This window comes from Hibiscus syriacus, unplaced genomic scaffold (assembly GCF_006381635.1).
Source record: "Hibiscus syriacus cultivar Baekdansim isolate YM2019G1 unplaced genomic scaffold, ASM638163v2 tig00116989_pilon, whole genome shotgun sequence".
Lineage (NCBI taxonomy): Eukaryota > Viridiplantae > Streptophyta > Magnoliopsida > Malvales > Malvaceae > Hibiscus > Hibiscus syriacus.
In genome coordinates this window covers 180611-189940 of record NW_024063508.1, presented here as the reverse complement: position 1 = coordinate 189940, position 9330 = coordinate 180611, and positions in this window count along the sequence as shown.

The following is a 9330-nucleotide window of genomic DNA, read 5'->3' as shown; positions in this document are numbered from 1 at the left end:
TTTTCGATTATACATAAATATTTGAAGCTCATTGTAAATCATTTTATTGTTTTCTTGTAAGCTTAAATTTGTAAACCCCTACATTGTGAGGTTTTCTTGTTTACTTCATTTATCCTTTTGTAAAAATAGGAGTGGTTATATCTTAGCCTTTGAAAAGACATGGGTTTTATAAAGGTTACTCTTGCGACTAAAAAAAGATATAATAAATTAGTGAATTTGTTAGATATCCTTAATGATGAGCTAAGGTAGTGGATGTAGACTTCATTGAGGAAGTTGAACCACTATAAATCATTGTGCAAATTTTCTTTCTTTTTTCCCTCCATAACCAAATTTTTAAAGATTAAGTCACCCCTCTCTTATTTCATTTTGGTTGATTTATAAAGCCTCAATAATCCAAAAAATGGGTATTAGAGCTTGAACCATTAGAAGGTTTAACATCCTTAAGGCGTTCCTTGAAGAATTGCTCTATCCATTTTTATTCAATCAAGAATATAACTTCGACATCCAGCTTGTACTACCTTGAGGACTCTCACTCTATCACAAGGCCTCCTTACTTCAGTGGAGTAAATTAATCCTATTGGAAGAATATGATGATGCTATTATCTGAGTCATCGATCTTTCAGTTTAGGATATAATCATCAATTGTTCTCCTACCCCTTCAAGGAATCAGTTAGAGTGGACAAGAAATGATAGGAAGCAAGCCCAACTCAATGCAAAAGTCAGCCCATCCTATTTTATGCTATTGGACCAAACGAATATAGTAGAGTATCTTTATGCTCTAATACTAAAGAGATTTAGGACAAGTTGGAAGTGACTCATGAACGAACAAGCCAAGTAAAAAAAGTCCAAAATTGGCATTCTCACTCTCAACTAAGAGAACTTCAAGATGAAGCCTGATGAAGACATAGAGATGATTTTCGATTGGTTCACTTACATTAGCTTAACAGTTTTGGAAAGGTTTATCACAATGAAGAAGTAGCGAAAAAGATTATTTCTTCCTTACCAATGTCTTGGGAAGGAAAGGCTATTGCCATTAAAGAAGCTAAGGATTTGGAGTTACTTACTCTTTACGAGTTTATCAATTCTCTATGCACCCATGAGACGATATTACAAAGGAAACAAGAAGAAGAAGAAGAAGAAAAGAACAAGAAGAAGAAAGAGGTATGAATCACCTTCAAGTCCACCAGTGAGAGTAATTAGGACTCAAGTGAAGAGGTGGATGAAGATGAAGAGATGGTCAAGCAAAATATTCACAAGATTCATGACTTCCAAAGGAAAATAAGTGAAGCATGAATCAAGCAAAAGGAAAGGTCCCCCGTTAAATACCAAAGAATAGAATATGTCAAGTATGATTATCCCCTTATAAAGAAAATGAGTCAATTAAGAAGGCATTTGTAGCTACCTAGAGTGATGAAGGCAAGTTCAATGATAAAGATAAAGTAGTTAATCTATGTCATATGGTCATCAGAAAAGATTCAATGACAACTTCTAAATCTAGTAAAGATTTGCAAGATGCTTATGATGAGTTTTATTTGGAATTTGAGACCATGAATTATAAATATAAGATTTTGATTTCTAAACTGAAAAAAGAAAATGATTATGTTTTGGAAGCAAAATTGGATTTTGAAAAACAAAATGAAAATTTGAAATATGATTTTGAGCTTTCAATCAAAATTGAAGATTTAGATAAAAAAAAATCTTGATTTAAAAGTTAAGCTAGAATGCTTAACAAGAGAAAAAATCATTTCAAAAAACAATTCATTAATGTTAAAAATGGAAAAATGCTCACATTGTTATTTTCATGGTCACAATATACATACTTGTCCTATAAAGAAAAGAAAACTTTTTAGAATCAAACAAGTACTTTTTAGAATCAAACAAGTACGGGTTCCTAAGCGAACTAGAGACATTGGTAATAACCCTCAAGGACCCAAAGCAATTTGGGTACCAAAATCCAAATTAATGTCTCTTGTAGGTGTGTTGGAGTAATAGTGATAAAGGTAACAAAATTCAAATGTTCTAATCACACAAGAAAAAGGATGAGTAACCTCTAAACTTAAAGTTTTTTTGATTTTGCATATTGGTTGTCTATTGATTTTTATGCATGCACGAGTGTTGAGCATGAATGTTTCCATGTTGTTTGCTATCTCGCGTATGTTGAAAATATGTTATGATGAACATTTTTTAAATTAAATGTTTTTATCAATCTTTTAGTTCATCATAATGATTTTTTTGTGTAGTTATGTTTTAATTTTTTTAAATTATATTTATTTAATTTTGACCTTAATTTGGATGTTTATGCATATGTTCATTATTGCCTAATATATCTCACTAAAAATTGATATATATATGTTGAATGCATAACATTTTGTAATACTTTATGCATATGAGTTATAATGTCTCATTCATGATATTGCATAAAGTATAATAGACTTGATATATTGAATTTCATGTGTTACTAATATGTTTGCTCATCTTTGTTGAAATTCGATATTCTTTAAGTGTTAAAGTTTTTGCATCAAAACTTTTTCATGGAATGCTTTATATTGAGGGGGGAGCTTTAAATTTTTTCAAATCATTTTATGTTGAAACTTTTACTTACTCTCTATTGTTATTTTGAACCTAAAAGTTTGAATTATTTTTTATATAAAAAAGGGGGAGAAGTATATGTTTGAAAAATTCAATTTCTAAAAGGAAAAGGGGAAGCTTAAATATTTTTCAAATATTTTCTCTTTTTCAATAAATGTTTTACTAAGGGGAGTTTTTCCAAAAACAATATTTAAAATTTTTTGTTATATCAAAAAGTGGAAGATTGTTGAACCATGTCTTTTGATATAACAATTTAAGGGAAACATATTTTTATAATTAATTGAATTTGTTTTAAGTTTTGAAAAACAATTCAAAGTCCATGAAACCTGAATTTGAACTCAATAGTTTCCTGGGTGAGCAGTTGATAGGGGATGGCAGCGGAGTTATGAACGTTGCTTGTAGTTGAAGAATCAATCATGGGGTCTAGAATAAATCAAAGAATGAAATGGAAGATGGATTAGATTGTGGTCATAATCTAGGGTTTTAAATGGGGAATAAAGTTGCTAGAAAATTGAGATAAGAACAAAAGATTAAGATTAAAAAAATGAAGGTTAAGATAATGAAGATAAACAAAGACGGTGAATGAATAAAGATAGAAGTACTTAGCCAAAATTAGGGTTTTGGTGGTGATGGGATATAATGGTGATTTGATGATGATGATGGTGATTGATATATAGTTATGCTACAAACCCTCCTAGCCACAATTAACTAAGTAAACTCAATAATAAGCTCTAATCAGCCCTCATAATCGCAATGAGAAGGTAAACCATAGTGTGAAGATCTCCCTCACAAAGAACTTGAAGAACTTAATGATGAAGAATGTTCTGAAGGCACAAGGTAGTCAGCACTTGCAAAAACGAACTCTCGTTGTATTGTTAATCAAAGAAATGTGATTTAAAATGATGAATGGAGACTCCTTTATATAGGCTGAGAAGTTTCATGAATCTAAGTAACAAGTGAATAGAAATAATAATAATAAACAAAAGATAATGTTTAGATTTTATCCTAGTTCCTAATAAAATAATAATAAACTAAAAATAATGTTTTAACTATTTCTTAATTCCTATTAAAATAATAAATTGAATCCTAAAAGATAATGAATCATCCTATATTAAATTATATTACAAATAATCAATAAAAATATTGAAAATTTGTAATATTTACAAAATTCCCGGTAGGAATTTTTGCATGTGTTGCCTTCACTAAAATGAATGTATCTTGAGTTCACAGCATCGAATCTACATGTTTCAAGTGTCAATGGAAAACAAAGAGACATTCAGTTGTATTTCCGATCTCATTCAAAAAGTCATTGCAAGTTTGTTGTTGTTCTGATATTCTTTTCCAAGGCTTGGTCGTGTGGATCAATTGAAAGCATTAGTCCATCTTCCATTCATGTGAGCCTTGTGGTGCATGTATCACCTCCTTTCTTCAAAAGGATATAACCTCGAATCTGAAACATCAAAGGGAGAAATTTTAGAATCTTTTAACAATTAACTCACATTATACTTACCAAGTAGATATATTTTTGAATCTTCAAGACTTTGTTCTTCTAATGTGTTCGAGTAGAAAAATTAGTCTAAAGAAGTGTGAATTGTCATCATTATGAATTTTGTAGTATGTATCATTCCCCCTCTCCTCAAAAGCATTTGTCCACGAATATGAAAATCCAAAAAAAAGTGAATCAGACGTGTTAAAAGGAAAGCTTATGAAACATTTACATGGATCAATGTAATGTGTCTTTATGCGCTTCAGTAGAGGTTTCTTCTTTGATGGAAATGATTTCTTCTTTTCATGAGTTCCTCCTTTGTGTGCATTTCTTGTAATCAATTCTCTATATTCAAATTCAACATGTTGTCAACCACTATTGTCTTTTTTATGGTTGTTTTATATGTTCTTTCCATGGTTTTACTAATGTGTGGCCATAATGGGTGTTTAAAAAGCCATGTGAAATGGCTTGCTAAAGTAATCCATTAAGTCTCCTAAGTGATGTTCATGAACGAAGAATTTTTGTGAGGAGCTTTGTTGACGGTATAACCTTCTGGGTAGTGCATCTTCTACTTTGTTTGTCTTATCCCGATCTTTTAACCACTTAGAATTTTTGGTTACTATGGATGATAACCTTTGTCGGAAGTATATTGTGTTGCCAAACTTCAAGTATTTAAACCTTGTGAAAAATAAAATAAGTAGTTAAGAATATCATCAAAGTAGATAGCAACATACTTATCTGTGGAGTGGTTCAAATCGTGTTTCTCCACTGAGATGGCACAATGACTAAGGCTTTCCTGGAAGCACCATTTTTAAAGTAAATCTAACTCTTTGGTTTCTTGAAGATTGTTTATCTATGAATGAACTTTGAATTAGACCAGTTTGGTGTTTTTTCCCTCTTTCTAGTGGTAATCTGTCAGGTGGGTCACCTAACACTTCTAAAAAAATCTTATAAGAGAGAAATAAACATACTAGCAAGCTAGTGTTATTATAAAAAAAATAAAAACAGTGATTTTCAAAGGAGAAAAAGAATTTAAAGCTTTTTGTGAAGTAGGTTCGTTCTCAATACTTCTGTGCTCACATCTATGTTGATTTACTCTTTTTTCTCATAAATAGGATCACTCAGCACTGGTGGTTCATGATTCTTTTAGCTTTTATGACTAGTGACCCTTTTTTGCTTTTGCATGTTTGCATTTTTTTTCTTTTTTTAGTTTCACCACCCTCCTCACAATGTGTCATCACTTGAATTTCAAGTGTATCTTTTGTTTCCAATGAATGAAGATTTATATCATCCATTGTAATTTTGCTAGCATCATATGCATCGATGTCAGTATCGGATTCAATACTCACGGTAACATTCTCTTTAGGATCGATATATTCCATTTCTGTATCCAATGAAGATGTCTCATTGTAAAGTAAATTGGGACATTCATGACTAGTGTGGTTGTATCCTTTGCATGTAAGGTAACAAACATCTCTTGTTCGGGGCTTTTTAAGGTTTTCAACCATATTATTTTTAACCATTCTGGGCTTTTCCCTCTCGATATCATTCAATTTGTTTATCACGACAGAAGCTTTGGGTAAAGCATAAGAAATATAAGGGATTTGATACATGCATCAGGAGGCTCATATCAGAAGAAGATGGACTAACACTTCCAATTGATCCACACGACCAAGCCTTGGAAAAGAAGAAGAACAGAGCAACATACTTGCTACTGCTTTTTGAATATGATACCGATGTTATTTGGTCAACACGTCTTCTGGACTTATGACTGTATGTCTCTTATCTTTCCAACGGTTCTTGAATCACATCAATATGATATCAGAAACTCAAGATACACTCATTTTAGTGAATACAACACATGCAGAAATTCCTATACGAGATTAATACGGGATTTTGTAAATATTACGAATTTTCAATATTTTATTGATTATTTGTAATATAATTCAATATAGGATGATACGTTATCTTTTAGAACTATATTTATTATTTTATTAAGAATTAAGATATAGTTAAAATAATTATCTTTAGTTTATTGTTATTAGGAATTAAGATAGTATTGTTATTGTTATTTTTATTATTATTTTCAAGTATTAGTCATGCAACAACAAGGACTCCTTCACCTATATAAAGGATGGCCCTCTTATCATTGAAATCATCAAGTTTTATTCTTTTTATTTAATACAATGAGAGATCGTTTTTGTAAGAGCTTATAGCCTTGTGCCTTCGAAGCTTCTTTTTTCTTGTAGTTCTTCTGTGTTCTTGAGAGAGCGATCTTCACACTCCGGTTTGTCTATTCATTGTAATTAGGAGGTCTAGTTATAGTAATTTATCAAGTTTACATTTTCTTTGCGACTAAGAGGGTTTGATAGGGCAATTATCCATTTATTTTCATCTTCCAAAACTCCATCTTCATCACCAAATCACCATTATCGCCCATCACCACCAAAACCCTAATTTTAGCTAAGTATCCCTATTCTATTATATTCTTTACCTTCTTTTATTTTCTTATTATAAATTTATTATCTTAATCTTATCTCCTTTGATCAATTTCAAGAAACCTTAAATCCCTTAAAAATCCTAATTGGCATCCCCCTTCAATTCTCTTTTTCATCTCGTTCTTTGATCGAGTCTAGAGCTTTCTAGGTTTGATTCTTGATGAGAGCAGCGTTCACTCATCCGCTACCACTCCTCTATCAATTGGTATCATATTTGGGACTGTTATTGGGAAGAATCAAAGTAATTTGAATTGTTCTTTAAGCATCACCTGCCGAAGTACCCCAACGGAGCTAGTTCACAAAGATTCATCGTTTTCAAGTTCTTTTTCAAATTTTTCAGTTCAGTTTCAATTCATTCTTGTTAGTTTGCAGATTTTCATTTAAAAAAATGGCAAAAAAAAGAAGAAGAGAAAAAGCCAAAAAATCCACAAATTGCAAACAAATTAATTTGAGGCTGATTTTTTTGTACGTATTTGATTTATTCCATGATCAATCGCTAGGAAACAATCCAAGTCAATTGGACATCAATAGACCCCTCTGATCAATCGTTCAAGATTGTTCAGTAGATTTGAGCAGGAGCTAAAATTTTCTAGATTAAAACTACATATATTGGAAGACATCCAAAAAAATTCAAAATTTTTAGAGATTATAAATCCCTACATAAACATTGCTCAAGTGATCCTACGTTTGAATAGAAGATTTGGGGAATTTTCATTGACAAATATCTACAAAATTTTTCAGAAATAATTTTGTGCTGAATTTTTCCAGATTTCAACTAAACTCATTGAGGAACATTAAAAAAATTCAAAGTTTTTGGAGATTGAAAACCCCTCAAAAACATTTCTCAAGTTGATCCAATGTTTTAGGCTTTTTTGGGTTTGGGGTTTTCCAACTTTTTCTTCGATTCTTATTGCTTTTGATTCCTTTTTCTAACCTTTTCCTTTTTCCTCTAAATCATCTAGCACATTCTCTTCCTTTTCTTAGTATGATTACAAGAGTTAGCATATTATTTCATCCTTGTATTCTCGTTCACTTGGAGTCATGCCTTTCTCTGGCCTATTAGAACTTCTAAGTTTTCTCCGATACGAATATCAAAAGACTTTTTGAAGAAGAAAGTTTAAAGAGTACAAAATCAACTTTCTTGCCTCTCGTTATGTTGATTTGTTGGAGTAACTCGTGAGTTTTCTTGTTTTGTTTGATTTTCTTTTTTCACTTTACATGTTGCGTTGAGTGTTGTGATTTTCTGGATGTTCAAACTAAAGATACCACAATCAAGCATCCCAAAATCCTATAGCGTGGAAGACCCACAGGCCTACTATGAGTTGGAAACCATGATGGAATTCATATTAAATGACTACAAGGGTTCCAAACTGGACAAATTCTTTATATCTACATATGAACTAGTGACAAGGCACTATTTTGGAGTAAACAAGTTGGATTCGGGACACATCAAATCAATTCTTAGGGTGAGCTCAAATTTCATATGAGAGAACGGTTTGTTACAGATTCTTACACCAAGGAAAGTATACAAAAACTTTGAAGGCTACGACAAGATAAAATATTTGTGGAGGACTATTATAGAGAGATCGAATCCTTAGTTTGATGAACAAGGATTTGTAATTAAGATTACAATTGTTACAAATCCGTGAAAGGTCTCAATCATACATTCGTGATGAACTTGTTGAACAAGACTTCGAAGATCTTTAGGGTACACTACAAAAGGCCATCAAAATTGAAAAACAACAGAAAAATTGTCTCAAAGAAACTTTTCAAGGCACTTCACCTATTTTCACTTCATCTTCTACTCCACTTCCTATCGTGGATAATGAACCGGACACAGACAGTGATGAATACAATTTTACTAGTATTGTATTGGAAGATATCAATCTTTAGTCCTTGGAAACAACAGATGCACTTGAAAAGCAAGTAACGACACTTTGTGAGAAGACTGGGAAACTGAAAAAGAAAAAAATAATGAAAAAAAGGCAGAAACAAAATAGGTCACAACCCGTAAAAGCCAAAAATCATGACCCATGAGAGGTGAGTGAACCTAATTGTAAGAAGAAAATAGTGACTCAAAATCTATGTGTGAGCACAAAAGAATTGAGAGAAAAACCTTTTTCACAAAAAACCTTGCATCCTTGTTCACTTTAGGGAATCAATTCTTTTGATTTCTAAATTTAACAAGGATTTTCCTATTGTGTTTATTTCTCTCTTATAGGATTTTGTAGAAGTGTTAGGTGATCCACCTGATGCATTACCACCAGAAAGAGGGAAATAACACCAAATCAATCTAATTCAAGGTTCCATCATACCTAGTCGAACAAATAATTTTAGAGAACCCAAAGAATTAGACTTGTTGCAAAAAGGCTACATCCAGGAAAGCCTTAGTCATTGTACCATCTTAGTGATGAAACACGAATTAAACCACTCCATAGGTAAGTACATTGTTATCTATGTTGATGATATTATTATCTACTATTTTTCTTTTGACTAGGTTCAAATACTTGAAGTTTGGCAACAAAACATACTTATGGCATATGTTATCATCAATAGTAACCAAAAATTCTTTAATTGGTTAAAAGATTGAGATAAGAACAACATAGTAGATGCATTACTCCGAAAGTATATTATTCCCTATCAAAAGCATACAACTATTATGAGAATTGAACATATCAAATATGTATACATGATGACTCAAAAATTTTTACATGTTTAGTTGAAATGAAAACTTATCTACAAGATAAAACTCATTAA